We start from the raw sequence: 25,477 nt of genomic DNA on the forward strand, positions 1-25,477 counted from the left end.
TTAGTTTAATCCTAGGCCTATTTGTTTCTTTCAAGTAATTTTTAATTTTTTATATTACAATATTTATTCAAATAGTCCTTAAATTTCCTCCAGTCCCCTTGAAACTCCTCTTCTTTCTGGTTGCGGATTCTTCCAGTCAGGTCAGCTAGCTCCAAAAAGTCCATCATCTTCATCTGCCAATCTTCCACTGTTGGTAGTTCTTGTGTTTTCCAATTTTTAGCAAGTAATATTCAGGCGGCCGTTGTGGCATACAAAAATAATTTAACATATTTCTTGGGCAATTCCAAACCTATTATTCCAAGAAGAAAGGCCTCTGGTTTCTTAATAGATGTATATTTCAATATTTTTTTCAGTTCATTATAAATCTTCTCTCAGAAATCTTTCACCTTGGGACAAGTCCACCACATATGGAAAAAAGTACCTTCTTTGGGGAGAATGTATATTTCCCACTCCTCCATCACTTTGATGTTCTGCTCTCGGGATTTGTAGTCTTCCACAGAGCTCCTGCCATTGCCACTCTGCTTTCCCTCTTGATACGCTGCTGTGTGTTGATTCCAGGATGACAGATGAGGTGAAGGATCAGGCCTTCTCTTTCTCTGCGTAGTATGCTTATCCTGGCTACGGAAAGGGCTAGGGCATTTGTGGGATCTGGGGCATGCAGTGGTGATGGGGAGGGAATTCAGAATGGGCTTGGGAAATGTTCCATGCTACTTCTGTTTCTGGAGGGAAAGAATTCAAATAAATTTTGAATCAATCCAAGAGGAGCAGAGGAGAGTTTGTCTGTCTCTAGTCCTATGACAAATGTCAAGATGTCCCTGCATTCAAAACTCTTGGGGCTGGAGCAATCAGAATAAGGTCCACTATTGGACTTCCGGTCGGCGCCATCGGTTAATGGCGGATTTCCCTCCGAGCTCCGGAGGGGGTCTGCTTTACAAGTTTGGGTCCTGTCGCTACGGCGAAGCGGGGACCCTCAAAAATTACAGGCGCGGAAGCCTGTGAACAAGGAGGCTCGGTGGGCACCATCGCGCCCCCCCGAAATCGCAAGGGAGCCTTTTGAAAGGCTCCGGAACGGCAGCGGGGGGAGAAGCGGTGCTGAGAGCCGCTACCCAGCTTGTAAAGCGAAGCCGCATCGCCATAGCCGGAGAGCGCCGATTCCTTCCTGAAAATTGGATTACAAAGTAAAACCAGTGAGTAAGACTGACTTAATTGGGATTTACAATTATCTTTTTGAAATTTGGCTGAAAACGGGATTGGTTAAAGTAAGGAAGTCAGCCTTTCCCGGACTGCATAAGGATAAAGCAAAGAAGGATTAAAAGCTGCAACCATTGAGAGATCGCAAAGAGTGAAGAGAACCAGACATAAACTGTGAATTTTCCCCCTTTTGGTAGGCAGGAGCAAAAGGGGGAGGAATTTGGAATTAGAACCTGCCAGAAAAAGATTTTAAAACTTTTTATCGCTGTGTCAAATACCCCTGAAACGGACTGCCGGGGCAAAGGAACCTGGAGAGAGAGAACTGTCAGTGAGCTGTCACTTAGAATATTACATTGTTTCAAACTACTCAGCTCAGGAGAGACATTAAATTACTGGTTTGTTGAACTCTGAAAATATAAGAACTGTTACAATTGACTATTGGGAAACCTCAGGGGAATTTTGGACTGTAAGACATTTTGTGTAGCTTTGGAAACTTTGTTCCCCTAGAGGACACTTTGATAACTGTTGCAAATTGGGCTGTAACTATTAAGGCAGTGGAAATTTCCCTTGAAAAACAACTAACAGCTGCGAGAGTGACCTTGGCTAGGCATGAGTGGTGCATCAGAAGAGACAACAACCAGGTCTGGGAGACAATACAAAACAAAATCTTCACAGCGAAGAATTTCAGTCCCAGGCATCCCAGTGGCACCAGCTGCAACTGGTCAGACAAGAACAACAATGTCATCAGATCCTGTAACACAAGCTTTGGTTAAAATAAATGAGTCTTTGGAATCTTTGACAAAGCAGGGGGCGGAAAATAGTAGAAAATTGACAGAACTCTCAATTAAACTTGATCAGAATACACAAAGTGTGAATGAATTAGGGAAAAGGGTGACATCTAATACAGAATCTATTAATAAAATATTAGAGGACTCTGCTAATATACGTAAAATCGCAGAAGAAGCCAAAGTCTCTGCTGATGAGGCTAAAGTCTCGGCGGATGCTACACAGGAAAAAATTGTACCAGTTTGCAAAAAGCTAGAAGATCATACATTGGCCCTGTCTATGCTTGAATTGGAGAGGAGAAGTAGAAACTTAAGACTACGAGCGGTGCCTGAAAGTGAAGGAGACAACTTGGCGAACTTCCTTTCTAAAGAATTTTCTGATTTTTGGCAACAGGAGTTAGAGAAGGAAGAAATTAAAATAGTCACTGCTTTTAGACTGGGAAGAGCACAAGGCAGGAAGAAGCCAAGGGATTGCCTAATAACATTAAGATCAAGAGAGGAAAGAGAAAAAATATTGAGCCTGCATTTTCAAAGAACACTCGAGATTGAAAAGTCTTTTGTGGAGATCTTTAAAGATATCCCAAAGGAAATTCTAGACGCAAGAACATACTATAAAGAATTGGTCGGATTGCTGAAGAAGAACGAAGTACCTTTCAGGTGGGAATTCCCGCAAGGCCTATCTTTCAAATTCAAAGGTAGGAAAATAAGGATAAGATCAGTAGAAGATCGAGATCAATTTTTAAATCACTACAGGGAAGACCTTCTGAAAGGAACAGTCGGAGAGGAAATAACATCAGAAACGAAAGACGCAACAGACATTTTAAACCTGACGTTTGGACTGAAATCACCGACAGAAGAAGAACAACTACTCGGAGCGACAGGAGGTAAATAGCTTCAGGATGGCCCTGCAACTTCTAAGCTGGAATTGTAATGGACTCAATCTTCCGCGAAGGAGGAAAAACATATTCCATTTACTGAAAAAAGAGCAGTTGGACATAATTTGTTTACAGGAAACTCATATAACAAGATTGCATAGGAAATTACTCGTCAATAAGAGATTAGGCCAAGAATTTATTTCATCGGATAAAGTTAAGAAAAGAGGAGTGGTAATCTATGCAAAAGAAAAATTTTCCCCAAAGTTTATATTTAAAGATGAACAAGGAAGATATTTGGCAATTGAAGTGCAAATTCAAGGTGAAAAATTTTTGATACTAGGGATCTATGCACCTAATGAAGGGAAGTCAGAATTTTTTAAGAAGCTGCACGAGACATTGTTGGACTATTTGGATTACAAATTAATTATGATGGGAGATATGAACGGAGTGGTATCTACAAATATGGATAAAGCACAAAGACAGGTAATTACCAGAGATGGGAGACTACCAAAGACTTTCTTTGAAATGACTGAAAATATGGACTTGATTGATATATGGAGAACAAGGAACCCTCTCGAGAGAGAGGGAACCTTCTTCTCTGAAGCAATGATGACCTGGACCAGAATCGATCAAATTTGGATTACTAGTGGGTTGGCTCCAAAGATTAAGAAAGTGGAAATCTGTCCAAAGACTTGCTCCGACCATAACGCCGTGAAGATGGAGATGAAATTTACAGTAACTGGTCAATTCAGATGGAGGATGAATGACAACCTATTTCGAGACGAGGAGATCCATAGAAAGGCCCAAAAAACTTTAAAGGACTATTTTGAAATAAATCTAAAAACTGATGTAGAAAAAAGAGTGATATGGGACGCAAGCAAAGCAGTGATGCGAGGATTTCTAATTCAACAAAATTCAGTAAAAAAGAGAAAGCAAAATGAGAAGAAGGATAAGATCTTGGAAAAGATAAAAGAAGGAGAGAAGAAATTGAGATCAAAACCAAAGTCCCAGGAGATTCTGAGAGAGATTAAGTTATACCAGACACAATATATGGAATTGATGAATCAAGAGATTGAATGGAAGATAAAACAAATGAGACAAAAGACTTTTGAATCAGCAGATAAATGTGGTAAGCTTCTGGCTTGGCAACTGAAGAAAAGACAGAAACTAAATACAGTTACAAGTCTAGAAGTGGATGGAAAGAATATTTCTAAACCTAACGAGATAAGAAACTGTTTTTTGAGTTATTTTAAAAAGCTATATTCACAAGGACCGCAGAAGGAAGAAGATATAGACGAATTCCTTAAAAAGTATGGACTACAAAAAATCTCCTACCAAAGTAAGGTGGATCTAAACCAGAGAATAACAGATCAAGAGATAGAGAGTGCCATTCAAAATATGCAACTGGGCAAATCTCCAGGACCAGATGGACTGACTTCCAGATATTATAAAGCTTTGAAGGAGTGGTTGGTACAACCATTAAAGGAAGTCTGTAATGAGATCTTGGAGGGGAAAAGGGCACCAGAATCGTGGAAAGAAGCGTATATTACACTCATACCAAAGACAGAGACTGAAAAGACTCAACTTAAGAACTACCGCCCAATATCATTACTTAATGTGGATTATAAAATTTTTGCAGACATTCTGGCAAAAAGATTGAAAAGAGTGTTGATGGAGAAGATTCATAAGGACCAAGCAGGCTTTCTCCCAAAAAGGTATTTATTAGATAATGTGAGGAACATAATAGACATTCTGGAATTATTAGAGGTGAATATAAACACTAAAGCAGTTCTGATCTTTGTGGACGCGGAGAAAGCCTTTGACAATATTTCTTGGAGTTTTATGAAAAAGAATCTTCATGGGATGGGGGTAGGCCAAGGATTTGAGAATGGTATGGGTGCCATATACGCTGAACAAAAGGCTAAGTTGATTGTAAATAATGTGATAACTGAAGAATTTAAAATAGAAAAAGGGACACGACAGGGGTGCCCAATTTCCCCTTTACTTTTTATTTCTGTTCTGGAGGTGTTGCTTAATATGATTAGAGATGACCAGCAGGTTAAAGGTGTACAGGTCGGAGCCAAACATTACAAGTTAAGGGCCTTTGCAGATGATTTAGTACTTACTTTACAAGAGCCAGACACTAGTACAAAAAGGGTGTTGGAGCTAATTCAAGAATTTGGTCAGGTGGCCGGATTTAAATTGAATAAACAAAAGACTAAAGTTTTGGAAAAAAATTTGACAGTCATGGAAAGGGAGAAGTTCCAGAATGAAACAGGTTTGACAGTGGTAAAGAAGGTGAAATACCTAGGGGTCTATTTGACATCTAAGAATTCGAACTTGTATAAAGACAATTATGAAAAATGTTGGTCGGAAATTAAAAAAGATCTAGAAATATGGTCAAATTTGAGATTGTCAATGTTAGGCCGAATTGCAGCTATTAAGATGAATGTATTGCCTAGAATGTTATTTTTGTTCCAAACATTACAAATTCTGGACAAGATAGATTGTTTCAAGAGGTGGCAGAAGGATATCTCGAAATTTGTCTGGCAGGGCAAAAAGCCCAGAATAAAATTTAAAATACTGACGGATGCAAAAGAAAGAGGGGGGTTTGCCCTGCCGGACTTAAAACTGTATTATGAAGCAGCAGCATTTTTGCTGGCTGAAAGAATGGATGCTCCTCGAGAATACAGATATCTTGGACTTAGAAGGTTTTAATAATACATTTGGTTGGCATGCATATCTATGGTATGATAAAATTAAGGTGCATAGGGCCTTTAAAAACCATATTGTCAGGAAAGCATTATATAACGTTTGGATAAGATATAAAGATTTGTTGGAAAGTAAAACCCCTAGATGGTTGTCACCTTTAGAGGCTACAGCGCTGAAAAAGCTTAATATGGAAGCTGAATGGCTAAAGTATTGGGAAATTTTGGAACAAGATGGAGATAAATTGAAGTTACAGAGCTATGAGAAATTGAAACCCAAGGTTCGAGATTGGCTCCATTATTATCAAATAATGGAGGTACATAAACAAGACAGGAAAATTGGAATCCAGGTGGAGAAATCAAAATTAGAAATTGAACTGTTAGAATCCAATACTAAGAATTTGTCAAAAATGTATAATCTGCTGCTGAAATGGAATACACAAGATGAAATAGTTAAATCAGCTATGATTAAGTGGGCACAGGACATTGGTCATAACATTATGTTTGCTGACTGGGAATGGTTGTGGAACACTGGTATAAAGTTTACGGCATGTAATGCCTTAAAGGAAAATATTATGAAAATGATCTATAGGTGGTACATGACCCCAGTCAAGCTAGCAAAAATTTATCATTTGCCTGATAATAAGTGTTGGAAGTGTAAAGAAACGGAAGGTACTTTTTATCATCTTTGGTGGACGTGCCCGAAGATTAAGGCTTTCTGGGAAATGATATATAATGAAATGAAAAAGGTACTTAAATGTACTTTTCCTAAGAAACCAGAGGCCTTTCTCTTGGGCATTGTCGGCCAATTGGTGTCAAAGAAAGATAGAAATTTCTTTATGTATGCTACGACAGCAGCAAGAATACTCATCGCAAAGTATTGGAAGACAGAAGAATTACCCACCTTGGAAGAGTGGCAGACGAAGGTAATAGACTATATGACACTGGCTGAGATGACTGGCAGAATCCGTGAGCAGGGGAAAGAGACGGCGGAAGAAGATTGGAAGAAATTTAAAATTTACCTTAAGAACTATTATAAAATTGAGGAATGTTAAAATGTCGAGGTTTGGAGAAAGAAAAGGAGATTACAGTGACATAAGATTAAGTTGAAGAAAAGAATAAGAAAAAATATATTTGATAAAATTAATTAGAATTTGCTGAAATAAATTTTGGAAATTGGGATGTAGGAAGGGGAGGTTTGGGGGAGTCCGAGAAGAGAGGGACATGAAAAAAAGGTTATGAAATTTTACATGTTTGTATGTCTTTTTTTATTTGTTTGTATTGTTTAAAATTATTCTGTAAAACCAATAAAAATTCTTACAAAAAAAAAAAAACAGAATAAGGTCCACTATTTGACTGCTGATTCAGGACCCTAAACCATGTTTTATATAACTGACTTTTATATAATATAATATAATAATGATAATGATAATGATAATGATAATAATAAACTATTATTTATACGCCACTCATCTGGCTGGGTCTCCCCAGCCACTCTGGGTGGCTTCCTACAAAACACTATAATACAATAACCTATTAAACATTAAAAGCTTCCCTAAACAGGGCTGCCTTCAGATGTCTTCTAAAAGTTTGGTAGTTATTTTTCTCTTTGACACCTGGTGGGAGGGCGTTCCACAGGGCGGATGCCACTACCGAGAAGGCCCTCTGCCTGGTTCCCTGTAACTTGGCTTCTCTCAGCGAGGGAACTGCCAGAAGGCCCTCAGCGCTCTACCTCAGTGTCCGGGCAGACATGTATATTGCAATGCTTTTTGTTGCTATGGCCGACGGCTGATGCAAATAAAGTTCATTCATTCTTAGGGCACTTTTGTGTGTTAACTTGGTGGTGTGAGATCCAACACAGCCTTCTTGTGTTGTGAGTGTGGGTTAAACATGAGAACCTGAAGGTCACATGGGAGGAACAAGTGTTCCCCCACTTTCTGGGATGGACTGACAATAACCTTGCTGTGAGTTTCTCTGACTTGGTGATGTGTTTCTTTTACAGTTTCCCAGTGGCATGGGACAAAGACATGCTGTACTAGCTCCCATATATAACTTATGGGAGCGTGTAATGTAATTTCCAGTGTTAGCTGCAGCAAAAAGAACAAATAATCTTGCAATGTCTTATGAGAAGCTTTTGTGGACTGCAGTCCACTTCATCAGATACATGGTGTTGCCCTGAGTTATGGTTATATATGTGTGTGTTTTGTGGGGTTTGAGGAGAGGTCAGAGGGAAATGAACTGCAGAAAAGTAAGGTAAAGGTAAAGTCCAGTGGACGGTTAAGTCCAGTCAAAGGTGACTATGGGGTTGTGGTGCTCATCTCATTTTCAGGCCGAGGGAGCCAGTGTTTGTCCACAGACAGCTTTCCGGGTCATGTGGGCAGCATGACTAAACCGCTTCTGGCACAACGGGGCACTGTATCGAGTGCCAGAGTGCAGGGAAATATCGTTTACCTTCCCGCCACAGTGGTACCTATTTATCTACTTGCACTGGTGTGCTTTCGAACTGCTAGGTTGGCAGGAGCTGGGACAGAACAACGGGAACTCACCCTGTCGTAGGGATTTGAACTGATGACCTTCTGATCAGCAAGCCCAAGAGGCTTAGTGGTTTAGACCATAGTGCCAAAAGTACAGATGGCATGAATGGCTGTTCTACAGATGTGGCAGTGGTGCCCTGCTGCGTGCCCTGCCAGGATTGCACCCTAAGTCTGAATCCAACCCAGTGATGGGATCTGGTGGGGCTCACTGGGGCTGGCATTCTAAAATACTGACATTGTGGGTAAAACAGTCCCTTTTCCTTTGTCCCCCATCTTTATTGGACTGCATGGGAGAGTGCAATCTTTAAAGAAGTCACATTCCAGGCTCCTTTGGCCATTAGAATTACTGTTTGTGTCGGCCTAACACAAGTGAGGCTAAAATGATCTCCTGAGGTTCTTGGTGGAAGGGCAGGGTGTGGATATAACAAATAAATTATACAAACAATTACCCAAACTCAAGGATTGGCATATGCATTTCAAATTGCCCTTCTAATATTGATCTAAGTGCTGAACAGAATCCCACTGTGTAAGTGTGTGCATATTTCACTTTGCTATTTACTTCAGCGTTTGTGTGACTATTTGCAATGATTTTTTTAATAAAAGAAAGTACTTTCCATATGCAAATGTGGCATTTCATGTCAAACAACCTCCCCTCTGAACTTCAGATCACAGCACCTTGTACTCTGAAGTATTGAATGACCTTGTAACAGAGAATGGCTTTCCTATTCAAGCTCCATGCCCATACTATAAGGTCAGTCTCTGTATTTTATTGAAATGCTCCTTGGCTATTTAAAACTCAGAGAGAGTTAGGAGCGTGCATCAAATGTGTGACCATATAAATGTATACGCAGTCTGGGGCTGGAAGTAAGCCATACTGATTCTGTGGGACTTACTGCTGGGTACACATGTTGAGGACTAGAGGGCTGGAAAGATAAACACAATCTCTAAATAGCCAGACCTGATATTCCATTGTGTTTCCATATCATCACATCTCATTCAAGCCACTGCAGCTGGATTCCTACATATCCACTCTATAGGGAAATGTCAAGATGCTGGAGAAATCCATGTTTAATTGAAAAGAGCATTTTTAGTCCCACATAGCTTATGATGAGAGTGAAAAATAATAATGAATTAATAACACCAATAATTAAAAAGGTAAGGTACACACATTTAATGATCTAGACAGCTGTAATACCACCAGAAGGAAAAAAATATATAAACGTAACTGTTTGACATGTTGAAAGAAGCTCTGAAAGATCTGGCATTCAGCTTGTACATGTGTCCTGTCCAGGTCTTCTAATCCTTTGCACCGTGAGGAAGAGAGATGAGTGTATCAGGAACACCCACACACCATCCTTGTCACTCCAAGCGAGTTGCAGAGAAGACTTTTGAAGCAGGGAAACTTTAGAATGGTGATCTTTGAGCATCCGTACATGACTAGACCAGGATGCTTGCTGCTGGCAATGGTGGATGGAGTGTGGAACTGGGGTACTCATCCCTGCTCTCCCCTTTAAAGTTCTAATTGTGGGAGAATTAGATGATGCTGGAAAAGGGCTGTTTTTTCCCATTGCCTCAATTCCCATCCCACCCCCCACCCCCCTGGTAGTACTCAGCAAGTTTCAGAGTTATTAAAAATCTCTCTAGTACAACAGGGTCAATTGTAGGTTTCTAGCCATGTTTTGGAAGGGGTATGCAACTCAAAGAATAACTAGAACATTTGGCCTCCTTATGCTATGAATTTGTCTTTGTGACAGAGTTGGGCAGGAAAGTCTAAATTTCTTATGACATAGGCTGATGGGTGCTGACTTCACCCTCTGCTTTTCTGCTGGGAGTGGCTGGCTATGGAGTTTCTGCAGGAATTTCAGTAGCCTAGCCTAGCCTAGCCCAGAGAGCTTGAAGTCAGTTCACTTCAAGCTCTTTCTTCTGGGACAGGCTGTTCTATGGGGGTCCTTGTAGAGCAGTTGATCGCGGCTGGCTTGCTCAACTGTCTTATATATACATTTTTGTAAACAGGATTTTTGTTTTGTTTTGTTTGTTGTTTTGGTGGTGGTAGAGAACTGCATTGCAAAATTCAGAGAAGCGCCGATCTCAAAGAACAGCTGTGTTTCAGTTTGCGTACCTTTTCAGGAAGTGCAAATTAGGTGTTGTTGCATTTTGCGGAACAAACTGAATTTCTCCCCACCACTATTCCTGGATGTATGAGAAGTGGATTGCAGCTTTAGCCATGTGGGAAAAAGGAACAAGCAAGAAATGCCATTTAGAAGGGACATACGTATAAGGAAAGCTTGGGAAAGGTTCCACACATATTTGGGCACCAAGTTTAGGAATAACAGACTGAAGGAGTAGGATCACGGTGTGCTGTATACATGGAGAGGGGTTTGACATGTACATATTAACCACTGGTGGCAGAGGTGAAGTGCTGCTTTAACTTCTCTTTTCTGTTGTGTTAGATATTACCAGTTATACAGTCGTACCTTGGAAGTCGAATGGAATCCATTCCAGAAGTCCGTTTGACTTCCAAAACATTTGTAAACCAAAGCACGGCTTCTGATTGGCTTCCTGCAGCCAATCAGAAGCCACAAAAGCCCCATCGGACATTCAGCTTCCAAAAATAGTCTGCAAACCAGAACAGTCACTTCCGGGTTTGCAGCATTCAGGAGCCAAAATGTTTGAGAACTAAGCTGTTCAAAAACCAAGGTATGACGGTATATATTTATTTATTTTTGTTAGGTTAAAGCTTGCCTGAAGTGAGTGTATACTTAATGTATGTGATTCACTAAGATAAGATTTTGTCATGGTCACTGGCAAGTTCCTTTAAAGGAGGATTAAACACATTCATGGAATATAAATCTGACACGAACCTAGACAGAACCTAGACAGAACCTTCTTGGCATCTCTTTATACCTCACCCTGGGATAAACAACGAAGGGATCTTCCTTTCATTCTCTAGAAGCAAACTTCTTGGAGCAAGGTGAGCCAATAGAGTGCCATCCAGATATTGTTGGACTTCAGCTCTTCTCATCCCTGCCCATTGACCATGCTGGCTGAGGACTGATAAGAGCTGGAATCTGCCAAGATCTTGAGGATGCCATGTCCTGGAGTCATTTGGTTGGCCACTGGGGTCGGGAGGATATTGGTATCCTGATAGACAGATCTTTTTATCTGGCCCAGGACTCCCAAATCACGTTTCTGTGAATATGGAAGACGGGGACTGCTACCAAATAAACTGGGGTAGTGATGGTGTTGTTGTCATCAAACAAACAAGCCACCCCTCAATGTTTGGTTTACAGCCTTCTGAAAGGTCAACTGCATCTCTCATTCCAGCTGCAACACCACTTCTTTCCATGGTTCAGTGCAGGTTTCATAGGTCCACTTTTTATTTCTATTTTTTGCTCCATGTAACTTCCTGACTTATTCTGCACGGCTCGGTCTTTGGTAGGTCATAACTTGGGCCATTACATTTCCCTGTGGGTAGTGACAGCAGCTGCTTTTTCCCTCTATTTGTCTTGCTCGACTGCTGCGGACCCTGCCCATGGGTAGCAGAAGTTTATTACTTTCCCCCCTCTTGTGTTTGGTTTTTTGTTTCTCTTTCAGCTTCGCCATGCCAAAGTGCCCTCCTAAGCTATCACAGAAAGTTTGCTTCGTTGGTTTCATTTGGATTTATTTTTTTTCAAATCACTTTTTATTGTAGAAGCTATTACTATGTTCCCTATTCGACAGTGGCCATAACACTGAATCTCAGAGGGCCTCTGTCCTATCAGTGCTGACCTCCTGTAATTCTTTGTGTCAAATTTGCCCATGCACATCTGTTTGAAGCAGAGGGTCTATGTAATGATATTTTACTCTAGCACTCGCCCCCTGATCCTAAGCCCTTATCTGCTGCTGAGACAATTTCTTGTTGTTGAATTGTTGAAGTGTTTGAGGACACTTCTTCCTGCAATTCAAAATCAAGGGCAAACAGGTTGGAGGCAGACATCTTGGGCATGATTCAACTATTTTTTTCAGGCATGGAATGAGGTCTGCTTGTGCCATGGAACATTGCCCCCCCCTCACCCTGTGCATGCCTGTGGAGGGTAGGGGGAGGATCCCAGAGCACAGTTTTGTGTAGAGGAAGTGGGGGGAGGAGTGTGTGAGTGGGCCTAATTCATCGCACAATACCCCACTTAGTGCTGTGTGAAATTCCACTCATTATTTAATTATTATCTGCTATATTCCAGTTTTCTACCAAGGTCCATGTCCTTGGGTCTCTTCTTCTCCATTTTATCAGTTTAATAATATTCTCTGTTCCATTTTTTTTTCATGTCCACAGTTTGTTGGGATTTCCTCTTTTGTATGATTTGATTTATGTTCAACACTGCGAGTCCATAGCTTTTGGCGCTGTTTCTGTTCCGCCGCTTTTCGTCTTCCACAAAAAAACACACAAAAAAACATTATTTGCCTTGTACGCTGTGGAGAAATTATGTAACTTACAAAAATTATGTAATGGTGTTGTCATTACATTATTTCATTTCAGTGCAAAAGAAAAAACAATGTGAACGGGAAACAATAATAATAACCCTTCTTCTTCTTCTTCTTCTTCTTCTTCTTCTTCTTCTTCTTCTTCACCACATCACATTACATATCATTTGTGGACTGAAAAGCAATAGCAGCAGCAAATACCAATTGTATTTGCCGGGTTGATTTCCATTCTGGACATCGACCAGATTAAGTGAACATTGGCAATTTCTACTCACATTTCCATTTTCATCTGAATTCCTTGACATCCCTACCTCCTGTAGCCTTTTAAAAGGAGGGGGCTTGCAGACAGTGGAAGGAGGCCCAGTCCCTTAACTGCCCCACCTCCCAGTTATCTAAGGACTACTATCTTGAAGTCATAAACTCTCAGACCAGGGAGAGGTTTATGCTAAAGCCTCTTTCCTATCTCACTTCAGCACTCTGTTTCCGCATGTTCCATGGATATGTGAAGCTGGGAGTAGGCTCACACATACAGTGGTACCTTGGGTTACATATGCTTCAGGTTACAGACTCTGCTAACCCAGAAATATTACCTCGGGTTAAGAACTTTGCTTCAGGATGAGAACAGAAATCGTGCTCCGGTGGTGTGGCAGCAGCAGGAGGCCCCATTGGCTAAAGTGGTGCTTCAGGTTAAGAACAGTTTCAGGTTAAGAACAGACCTCTGGAACGGATTACGTACTTAAACTGAGGTACCACTGTACTGGACCTACCTTCCCTGCATTTGGGGTTGAAGATAGGGAGAACCCCCATATGTTCAGGTGGATGTTCAGAGGCTCTTCTTTACACTCAGAAGCCCTGCGCAATTTGGCACCCAGGTCACATGATGGACAGTTTGGCTGAATAGAAGTTTCTGGAGGCATACTTCTGAAGTGGGCTTTAAGACAAAGGGAGCTCCCTTGGTTTATTGACCAGGTCCTTCTCTATAGCCTATTAGTGCTGTGGCAAGGATAAGCCCAATTCAATATGCCATACAGTGCCTGTCTAATTTCAGGCACTCCAGATTACTCAGGAAAGTCTACCAGGGAAACACAATTTTAGATTATAGTCTGTTTGGATGAAGGTGTCTGTGAAGCTGAGGTAATTGCATGTGCTATTTCCAGATATAAGTGAATCTATTTCAGGTCAAGTTAACTTTTGGAGGTTTGTAGCTATAATTCCTTTCTGTTGCTGAAAATGTGGAATGGAAATGACTTAAAAATAAAAATGCCCCCCAAATACTATTTGAATACGTTTTTAATCTATGTATAAAATATGTATTCCCCACTCAAAATATGCTTAAATATATATATTTTATGTGCTATGCACATTGTTTTATATATACATATTATATTTTATATATAAACTTCTGGGAACTGTGTTGCGACATTCAGAGAAATTGCAAGGATACACCAGCTCCAATCTTCACATTAGCCTGCAATATAATCTCATATAGGAGCACAGGAAGCGACCTTGTACTGTGTCACACCAATGTTGCATCTAGCTCAGTTTACACTGACTGGTGTTCTCCAGGGTTTTACACAGGGAATCTTTCCCAGCTCTACCTGAAAATGCTGAGAGTTGAACCTAGGAATGGGGAACAAACCAGTTTGGTTCACATTTTAATGAGAACCCACCTAATTCTCAACCTAGAACAATATGTGAACCAAAACGTAGTTTTCTTTTGGAATTTGCCCTTCTCTGAATTTTGCAATGCAGTTCTCAGGTACCTTAAATGTGTGTATTTTAGGGGAAGTTTTCATGAAAATGCATACGTTGGTGAAAGCCACATGCAAAAATGATAGTTGTCAATATTCATTTTATGTATATCATAGAATTTTAGAGTTTCTTGCTTCTATGTGCACCACGAGCCAACACTCTGGGCTTCCCCCTCTTACTCCTCCACTCAACATCCTCACAAATGCCCCTGTTTTCAAGTCCTGGTCATGAGAGCTTCACCTTCTGGATTTCTTCCCGTAGTGGTTAGGACCTGAACCAATGGATTCAAATTACAAAAAAGGAGATCCCAACTAAGCAGCAGGAATAACTGTCTGACGGGAAGTGCTGCTCAACAATGAAGCACACTCCTTAGAGAGGTAGCATCAGACAGCAAAGAGGAAAAACAAAGCACAATAGTCCCACTTCACGGAGCACAGTAATACAAACATTCTGTCTGTGTCACTTCCCACTCTGTGGAGTCAAAACATATACCGTCATGTGAAAAACAACAATCCCATGACTGCAATCACAGAGCAGGAATTCTAACAGGGTGTTGAAACTGAGGCGATACCAAGATCTTCCCCCACTCAATTGCACTTGCTAAATCTCCTTACTTCTCCCTGCCATCCGCTCTGAAAACAACAGCAGCAGCAATGTTGCATCCTCTCCTTCCCCCTTTTCTTTCCTTGACTGCTGAGAGAAGCTGGTTTGGATTTAAAGTATCCATTGGGTGGTGAGGGAACCTGGTGCAAATGAATATCTGCATGCACAACTTGTGAGCGCTATGCTTCATGGGCCTTTGGGGTGGCTTCATCTTAGCTCAGCATCTTTCGGAATGGGCCATAGGAGCAGAGAGATAGCAGCATCGCCTGCTGGACCTTGGACCTGCTCCCCACACCAATTCAGTGATGCTAGAGAGAGAGGGAGCCATGTTGCAGTGCTCCGTGTGTATTTATATGTAAATAAAGTAGATTAGCCAAAAAGCTGAGTTGCTGAGTTCTGTTACGCAAGCTGCGCAAACTCTGCGGATCCCTAAGTGTGCTGGTGTTGGTTGGCATTGGTCGCTGTGATGTTTGGGCTGATGAAAGCTTTTGAAGCTCCCGAACAACCGTCCAGGAGGGTGGGAACACGCCAGTCGGGCATGTGTCTCTACCAGGGTCCTACTCGAGTGTAGGCCGAGCTCCTGACATAACCACCGCTCCCCAGAGTGGGCAGTTCTCTTCTGCAGCTTCCTCATTTCAATGAATTTTTGTTTACTGTCATGAAAATCTTATATTAGGCTCAAGTGCATAGAAAAATGTTAGGTACACTAAAATACTGATGAAATTGCATGTGGACTTTTTTTAAAGAAGAATGATGTAGAAAATAAATGAAATGACTAAGATTGGAAAAATGAGAAACAGAGGTGAACTGAAATGGACATACTTCTCTGTCCTTAACTGAACCTAGGACTTTTTACAGGAAAGGCAGATGTTCTCTACCACTGAACTATGGTAAAAAAAGTTCCTCAAGCATCCCCACTTAATGAAGCCCAATTCAAATGGTGCCCCATTCAGGAAATCCTTGGGGTGGGGAAGAGAGAGAAACACAATTCCCTCTTGTCACATACAAGAAGATGTTGGGGACTGTGGGAAACAAAATTAAGATAACTTCAGCTAGCCCTGGATATGGCTAGATCTTTTTAAAATTTCACTGCCATGTGCTTGTATATCTTAAACCTGGCATGCATCAGCATGTGGTACAACAATAATGTCTGTAAGATGAAGGGAATGAAGTCTTTATGAAGTGCACTATCAGACAAAACATGAGAGAGACACTGGAGAATTGTTAGTGGTTCCATCTCGAACCTTAAGTGTCTTGAAAAACAAGCTAATGAACTTGCAACTACAAGAATTGCAAGTGTAGTTTCACATTAGCAAAGTTTAGGAAAAGCACTTTAGACCAATTACAGAAAGCTTTCAATGTAGATTTTTGAGACATATTGAGTTAAAGCAAGTGGCACTTTATATGTCCTTGTTTTTCCAAAAATTGGTAAGAACTATAAGGGTCAAATCCTTAAGATTTTTGACATCTGTCGAACAGTTTGAGTACTCTTGTTTTTAATTAATAGCATCAATGTCAGAGACATAGGCTGGCTATTAATCTTGAGCCAAGATACTGGTGAGGATGAAGAGTCACTAGAACTTACTACCTTAGCAGTATGTGTGACGATATTTCTAAATAGCATAAGTATGATTGCTGGAAATGAGTTCTTGAGGTCTAAGTCCTTCAGGTCCCTGATAAGCCATGCAATTCACTCTTTGTGAAAAGCAGATACACAGGCATGCATACTGAGACTTTAGATCAAGGAAGGGGAACCTGAGGTCCTCCAGGTTCTGTTGGACCCCACTTCCTGTCAGTCCCATCTGCTATGTCCGATAATCAGGGATGGTGGGAGTTGTGTCCAGCAACATCTGGAGGGCCAAAAATACTCCATCATTCAGTTAGATGGGACAGATAAACTTGGCTTGCTTATTTAGTGTTCTTTGTTGGCATCCATTTGCCCCGAGAGATAATGGAGTGTGCCTCCATGGGTGAAGTCCATGGGTGAAGCTTTCTACTGTGTTAGCAGCACCAAAGTGACCTCTCTGGGGTGCAAGCTGGGCAAGTCTGTATGGAGGTCCTGGGTTGCCCTTTTTGTCCTCACCGGTATGGTCTAAAGGAACGCAGAGCAATACATTTGGTCCAGCCTGGCTGCAGGAGTTGCTGGAAGGAGGTGTACAAGGCACAATCCAACCATCTTAGGGACTCCACTCTGAATCTGTATAGCTTTTACTCCTTCACCTTTTCTTCTCCCAAAGATATCCTGCAAGGCAGCAGAAGTTTAGGATCAGAGTTTTCCTTCTAGATGGCCTACCTCCTCACTCTAGGTTGACAAGCCCCATCTGCCCCTCATTTCCTTCCATAAACTGCTTTCTTGGCATTTGAACCCACTATTGGTCTTGCCTGCTAAATCGGCCTATCTTGCAATGCAGGGGAAGTCCATAACTCACTGAAGGTTGGAGGCCCATCAGTTACCCTAACTGGGTTTAGCCAGCCAGTCAAAACTGCTATGGTGTAGCCTTTGCCACTTCCTGACAGCTGCTAGGAGCTACAGTTGAGAGCTTAGTGTAGGATGGGGACCCAAAGTGGACAAACTACCCCAGAAGGAGCATGACATGTCCCCCACCAGAGGAACTACCCCTCTTCTAACACCCCCACACTCAATTTGGTGTTCCACTGCATTGAAAAAACTGTAGGATTCTGAACCACTAACTTCATCAGCTCTAACCAGGCAGCAGAAGCCCATCCTTCCTCACCGCCTGAGGCAAAACTTCAGCATCACTGGAGAAGCAGTGGTGTTGGCTTACATTGAGATCTTATGACAGTCTCATGAGATCTCTCTGGAACGCAGAAGCTGCAGTCGCTCTTCCTCACCTTGGGGTTAGGTGCCCATGACAGCTCTGGAGAAGGGTGGGGAGGTGGCAGTGATTGACAGTGAGATCTCACCAGAACCCGGAAGGTGCCACCTCCACAACTTCTCCTTACTTCTCTGGTGCTTGCAGTGGTGTGAGGCCACCCCTTGGATTCCACTGCCAAGGCAGCTGCCTCACTCTGCCTCATGGAAAGGACCGCTGTGGAACCAGGACAATAATGTTCACCAACTTAAAACAAACTTTGATACTATAGATCTTGTGGACTTTGCAGCATCCCATCAGCCTTTCCATCAAGCAAAGTCAAGCAACAAATGACTTTCGGACTGACTGAAGTCAGGTGTTCACTGGGCTTTAATATAAAATTTAGGACAGTTGTATGGCTGTTGGATATAAATCCAGGTGCACTACAATGACGGTTTCCATTTTTGTGTGTGTGTCATAAGGTGCAAAAAGAAAGCTTGTCTTGTTCATGTTACGAAGTACAGAAACTATAAGTGACAAGAGCGCTTGTGATTGAAGGATTCAGCTATGAATCAAAGGGCCTGGAATCCTTGAACGTTATTTATTATTTCAAAATATCTTCTGGCTGCTGGATTCAGGGCCTGCTATTTGCAACTAGATACTGAGGCCCCAAGAATGGCAGAGGGGTGGTGTTTGGTGGACAATTAACTCCAAGTATACAGATAAGGTAGGTCAGAATGATTGTGGGACATTGTGATCCTATATGTAAATGTCTCTGGAAGTAAGTTCTATTGACTGCTTTGGTACTTACTTCTGAGTAGGCTTGTAGTGCTTCATCTGTCAGGTGAACCTTTTTCTGCTTAAAGAAAATGCAACATTACAAATTATGCCAAAGTAATATTTACCTGAATTCATGTAGGAAAACCCCTACATGAAACTGTTGTTGTTGTTACCCTGCCTTTTTCCCTGACAGGGACTCATGGGGTCTAGGCAGTGCCTCCTCCAATATTTTTGAGGTGGTGGTAATTTATTCGTGTTGAAGCTATCTACTTCTGTCAAAGGTTTTGTCAGAAAGCATTTATTATCTTTTCGTTAACTTACAGTTGATTAGTTTTCAGATGATGGTAATACTGATAATATTTTATAGTGGAGGGATCTGAAAAACATGAGGGTGTTGGGGGTGAAATTTATTTTGGGTGGTTTTCCTGGACCTATCTTGAATAGAATCAATTTTCTACCAAAAGAAGAAGCAATTTTCCACCATCCAGACTTTTTGATGAACATTTTTAAGCAATTCTAGCACCGGGAATGAAAATCTTGAATAGTACTTGAAAAGAGATTTGAAAAGCCCTTTCTTCTTCTTCTTTTGCGATGTTTCAAGGATATGAAATCTTTCGTAGCTTTCTTTCTCCATCTTGCATCTGGGGTTTCATACAATTTGGGGGTTTCTGAGCTGTGTGTTTAAGAGCAAGAAGATAGCAGTGCAGGAAAGAAAGAAAAAACACTTTTTATCCCCATTCAGAGTTACAACTTCTAGTAAACTTCTTTCCCTTTTATGCATTCCAGTCTGACATGCACTGATAAGATGCACCCTGTTCGGCTGTTAGGTCTCTTTGTAGATGGTGACATTGTTGAAAAGATGCTTTATTCGTACCATCTTTGGAAGTGACTAAAAAGTGGTAGAGGAGGATGTGTTAAGATGGTGTTAGCCTGATCAGACACAGTTTATACCTATGGGGATATCCAGCTGTTACTACTGATATCCTTTTGTGTCTTCTGAAAACTTGCTATAAAGAACAACATCCATGCGGTTTTAACTCCATACAGAACGGGGGTTCTTTTTTATGATTAAAAAGGGATTTTAAGAAACCTAGTGTCAACACATGTATTACAAAATTCTTCTTTTAAGAAATGAAAACATTCTTTAATCTCTTGGATTGATGGAAACCAAATCACAAAGGCTTTACGGGAGTTCAGAAGACACAGAAATTAAAACAAAAATGCATCTCGACATCCAAATGAACCGTGTGAGGTGCAACTTTTTTAAAAAAGAAAAAATCTGCAAATGTTTTAAGGGAGTTCTAAGTTTTTGATTACAGCAAGCGCTATAGTGTTTTTATTGGAGAGCTTGATCTACAAGACGAAAACATTTCTGTATGTAGAGTTATATCCAGTCTTAAACTGCCTTACCTCTATGCTAATAAGGACATAGAAACAGTAGCTCAGACCCATGGGCCATCTACATCACTAATTCTGTCCTTAACAATGGTTAATTAACATATGAAGCAAAGAACACAAAAGACCATGTGGGCAATTTGGGGCTGCATCCACAACATGTCTTCACAACATGTGCCTCCTCCATGAGATGTCCGGAGAGTGACAGTATGAGAACGGATCTTTCCTGCAGTGGCTCCCTGCTTGTGGAATGCCCTCCCCAGGGAGACTTACCTGGCACCTCCATTACATATCTTTAGACACCAGGCAAAAACATCCCTTTTCTCCCAGGCCCTTGGTTAATTAAACAATCTATGGCCTTTTAAATGGTGTGTGGCTTGTATTGTTTTTGTTTGTTACTACGTTGTGTTTTTTTATTGTAAACCACACTGTGGTTCTCGGATGAAGGGCAGTATAGAAATTTAATTAATCATCATCATCTCTAGGTAGGGTTAAGAATGTCCTCTCTCTGAAACCCTGGAGAGTTGTTGCCAGTCAGAGTACGCCATGCTGAGCTAGATTCACTAATAGTCCCACTCAGAATAAGACAGTTTCCTATGTTCCCATGCATCCCTTTTCTGATGGCTTTGCACTTTACCTAGAATATCCTAGGTAATTCATAAAAATGGGTCAGGTATCTCCTTTCTGCTTTGCTAATGTGTTCGTTCTTACTTCCCCATAGATTTCTTACTCTTTATTACAGATCTCCCTATGTCAGAAAGTCATACTTCATGTTTACCAAACTGGCTCACTTTGTCTCTTGCCTGGCTAGTCAAGGGCATAGCAGAGCCGTTTGTGTGAATCCTTTTTTTCATTTCCAAAGACTACCTGAACATCTTTTATTCAACCAAGGAACTTGTTTCACCTCCTGATTTTGGCGTGGCCTTCAGGGCCTTCTGGGCATTTTCAGCTTCATCTCTCCAGCCTACCATGCTCAGCCAGATAGATAGACTGAATGTACCATTACCACACTAGAACCGTATATCTGCTCTTACATCAATTATCAGCAGGAATATTGACTCACCCTCCCTACTTTCAGCTCAATTGGTACATAGTAATGTAGCTCGCTCTTCAACACAACAAAAACCATTCTGCACAAGTAAGATGCCTGGTTCATTGGCGCACTCCGCATCTTGAAACAAATCAACCCCATAGCTTTTCTGCTGCAATTATCTCCTTCATTGGCCAATTTCCCTGCACTGCATTGTTCTGTCCTGACTCTTGCATTACACAGGCCCTGCCTCTTCCAATACAGGTAGATGGGGAGGAGGAAAATGAGGTGGCAGAAATTCTCAACTCCTGCATCCGCTGTGGGTTCCTTTAATAACTGAGAGATTGAAAATGATGTGCCCCAGAGGAAAGGTCCCAGGAATCTGAGACAGACAGCCAATCTTCCTGGGAGAGGAATGATGTGAGAGCCCAAAGGTAGAGGGCAAAGACAGTGAGAGCAAGAAAGAAGAAAGATATTGTCACATAGACAAATAGTACTGGAAGTCTATAAATATGTTCGCAACAAAGGCAAAGAATTGTTGAAAACATGAGGTGCTTTTTGATGTTCACGAAATCTAACATGAGTAGTTTTGGCTCAGCCTTAATTATACTGAAAGTGCAAATCACTCCCTCTTCCCTTTAGCATATCACAAAACTCTGGGTTGTGTTTAAAATATGTAACAGGAGGATCATTTTCAACGGTTGATTCTGGAAAACCAAGAAAATAAGAGCAAGTGGCTGTGTACTTTAAAAAGTTTGTCAGTTGCCATGGAGAAAATATTCTTTTTGCCTGTTTGGTAGATAATAATACACATATACACACAATGTCCCAGTGTTATGTTTACTCCATGGATGCTTACAATTCACTGACATTGATGTGAATATATATATGAAATGATGAAACAATGAGGGTGTCTAGTGCCTTTAATAAATATGAAGGGTCCTTCAAAAAAGCCACAATTGTTGTATACTCAAGTAACAAAACTGCACTGAGGTGACTGCCAACAATGTTCAGAAATACTGATGATATAGGTGGTGTATTTTACAATATAATTCAATCCCATTATGCAAAACTAAAAATGTGAACACCAGGCACTTCAACCTACTATATTCTCCCCAGCTTGTTGCCCTCAGTTGGCCATGCTGGCTGGGGCTGGTGGGAGCTGTAGTAAGAAAACAAACAAAGAACTATCTGTAGGGCACCAGGTTGGGGGAAGCTGGTCACCAGTAGGAATGGAGGAAAAGTTCATTTCATTTTGCAATTAAAGGCAAATGTACCCACCCCGAGATCTGAGGATGAAGAGCGGTATACAAATTTAATAAATAATAATACCCAACTCACACTTACTGAAACAAAAACACAACCATCCTTCAAAATCTGCACTGCTCTGAATTTTGCAGTTCACTTTCCCAGCCAAGTACAGTCATATCTCGGGTTGAATGCGCTTCGGGTTGAGCGCGTTCGAGTTGCGCTCCTCGGCAACCAGGAAGTAATGGAGCATGTTACTTCTGGGTTTCGACGCTTGCACATGTGCAGACGCTCAAAATGATGTCACACGCATGCGCAGAAGCAGCAAAAAGTGACACGCATGTGCGCAGACATGCCATCGCTAGTTATGTTTGCTTCTAGATGCGAATGGGGCTCCGCAACGGATCCCGTTTGTGTCTAGAGGTACCACTGTATACTAATATATTTTGCATATAAATGTATATATTAGTGAAGATAACATTAAAAAGCATTACACTGGGAAAATTGCTTTGCAAAAATGTGTATATTTGGCAAAATTGCATTAAAATATGTATATTAGGAGAAATTTGCACCATCAAAAACTTTGAAGATAATGTGGAGAATTGAACTTAAAATTGGAAAAATAAGAAACAGATTTAACAGATCCAATCATTCCTTTACCAGTGACACACAGGATGATTTCCAACTAAGTCATACTTGGAGCAGGCCCATTGAAATCAATGGACTTAAGTTGTTCTGAGTATTTTAGACATCACTCACCGTGTGGTTTACAAATCCCATTTAGGTGTAACAAAAAAAGGCTTTGCCAGCTCACTGCCATTTGTCAGCACATTAGGCATGAATTAAAGAGCAAAGCATGAAAGCTGTCGAAACACAAAGCAATTTTAAAGTCAGCAGGCTCCTTCCTTGAGAGAGTAAGACCCGGCAGGAAGATATTGTTTGTGAATCCTGAACCAAAACTAAAGCACTGCAAGGATTCTCTTGGCATTGAGTGCCAGTAAAGCTTGTAAATTTGGAAATTTTCAACGAAAATAATCCACCTGTGGAATTTTGCTTATAAGAGGCTAGCTTGGAAAGCCTTCATTTCCAAACTTCCAAACTTCTAATGGAAAGGGTGTGGTAATTTGAGATACTATGGACTCACTTATCACAGCATTTCACATGGCCGTCCCCCCCCCCCCCCATGCATGCAAAGTGCTACATTTGCCATCATATCAACTGGCAATAAAATGGAAGCCAGGCATTTTGGACAACAGAATGCTCCAATATCATTAACTGAAATGTGCCTCCTTAATCAAGTGGGTCCCTGCCTCCCCTTTAATTACGCAGAGGAGAGGTTTTAGAGAATTTAGACAGACTGACAGTTCCTAACGGAAGCTGAAAGTGATAAACATAAGTGTAGTTTTTCAGACCAGCTCTGTGATTTCGTGGTTCAAACTTGAAAAAATCAGTGGAATGTTACAGCAGGTGCTGTGATGCAGGCAGATGGATGGCTTACATCCCAAATACAGGTGTAGTGAGAAGTGCATGGTCTTTTGTGTTGCAGCAGGCCAGGCAAGGAAGCAACATGGGAGCAAGTAGCAGCCCAAAGGGCAGAGTGATGTGGGGGGCAACTGAGAGTGAGGGGGGTGAAGCGGTGGGGAGCTTGGTGCAATGTGAATACAGTATCAGGAGCATGAGATCAGTTCTGCTACTGTGTCCGCACCACACTGACCTCACTGAGAGCCAGCTCTCCCCTCTCTCTCTTGGTTACTGGAGGCAATTTCCACAGTAGGTGAATCAAGCCACTCCACCCTGCTCCACTGACCGCTACTTACTGGGATGGAAGATTGTACTGGCTGGACATAGAGGAATGGTGGGAGGAACTGTTGGCATACAACCAAGGAAATGGGGGTAATTGGCAGGCCCTCAGCTGGCTCCAGCCCATCGGCCGGTGTGCCGGGTGATCTCCAGTCCTTGTTGCAGCATCTGCGACCCACAGCTTCAGAAGCCGGGGCACGCAACTCAGCAGAGATAACACGCAAACAGAAGTGGCAGGAGATGTTGTGTAAGCATAAGGTAAAGGTAAAGGGACCCCTGACAATTAGGTCCAGTTGTGACCGACTGGGGTTGCGGCGCTCATATCGCTTTATTGGCCGAGGGAGCCAGCGTACAGCTTCCGGGTCATGTGGCCAGCATGACTAAGCCGCTTCTGGCGAACCAGGGCAGCGCACAGAAATGCCATTTACCTTCCCACCAGAGCGGTACCTATTGATCTACTTGCACGTTGACGTGCTTTCAAACTGCTAGGTTGGCAGGAGCAGGGACTGAGCAATGGGAGCTCACCCCGTCGCAGGGATTTGAACCGCCAGCCTTCTGATCTGCAAGTCCTAGGCTCTGTGGTTTAACCCACAGCGCCACCCGCGTCCCTGTGTAAGCATATTTACAAGCAATTTATTCAGCATACATCAGGACAAAAGGAAACATGTCTGATCCCTTTCGTGTCCGAAGCAAGACAGCTAAAAGAGAAAGCTATACACAAACGTAAGTTCCCAGCAAGCTGTGCTGGAGTGTAAACAGACATGTGACACACAACAGTCTCATGCCTGTCCCTTAAGGTGGAATGGAATATTCTAACAGGAACAAGCTGGGGAACCACCAAGGGAAGAAGGCTCAGAGCCCAGGGAGTAGTGGTGGGACAATGATGAGTGGTCAGAGGGAGAAGATTGGGAAGAAGAGGTGTCGGAAGTGAAGAGGTAACAAGGTTTAATGAGCGGGGAGATTCTGTGGCAGAGGCAAGTCTAGAATCAGAGGCAGAAACTGAAACAGGAGGGTGGGAGGTCAAGAGGCAGAGACGAATAAGGCTGGGTGTCTCCTCCTCCTGCTGTGACAAGCTTCCCTCCCCCCTCATTTACCAGAGCCAGAAGAGGCATGAAGAGGGCCGAGGAGAGGTTGACGGCATGCAGGCACATTCTCCAAATGCTGGGGGTGGGGGAAGCCCTGGAGAGGAGGGGACTTAAACAGCTATGGGGAGGTGGGGACTTTCAGTCTTGGCCAAGCATCCCCAAACTCGCCCCTCCAGTTGTTTTGGGACTACAGTCCCCATCATCCCTGACTGCTGGTCCTGTTAGCTAGGGATGATGGGAGTTGTAGTCCCAAAAAAAGCTGGAGGGCTGAGTTTGGGGATGCCTGGTCTTGGCAGCTGATTTTCATAGAGGAAGACCACTGGGAACGAGCTGCTCTGCTCAATAGGCCTGACACTCAACCAAGTCTGTGGAGATCATGTTTTTGCTAATAAAGCATGAACTCCACCTTTGAACTGTGTG

Source organism: Podarcis pityusensis, assembly GCF_964106645.2.
Source record: "Podarcis pityusensis genome assembly, chromosome: 3".
In the NCBI taxonomy this organism is placed as follows: domain Eukaryota; kingdom Metazoa; phylum Chordata; class Lepidosauria; order Squamata; family Lacertidae; genus Podarcis; species Podarcis pityusensis.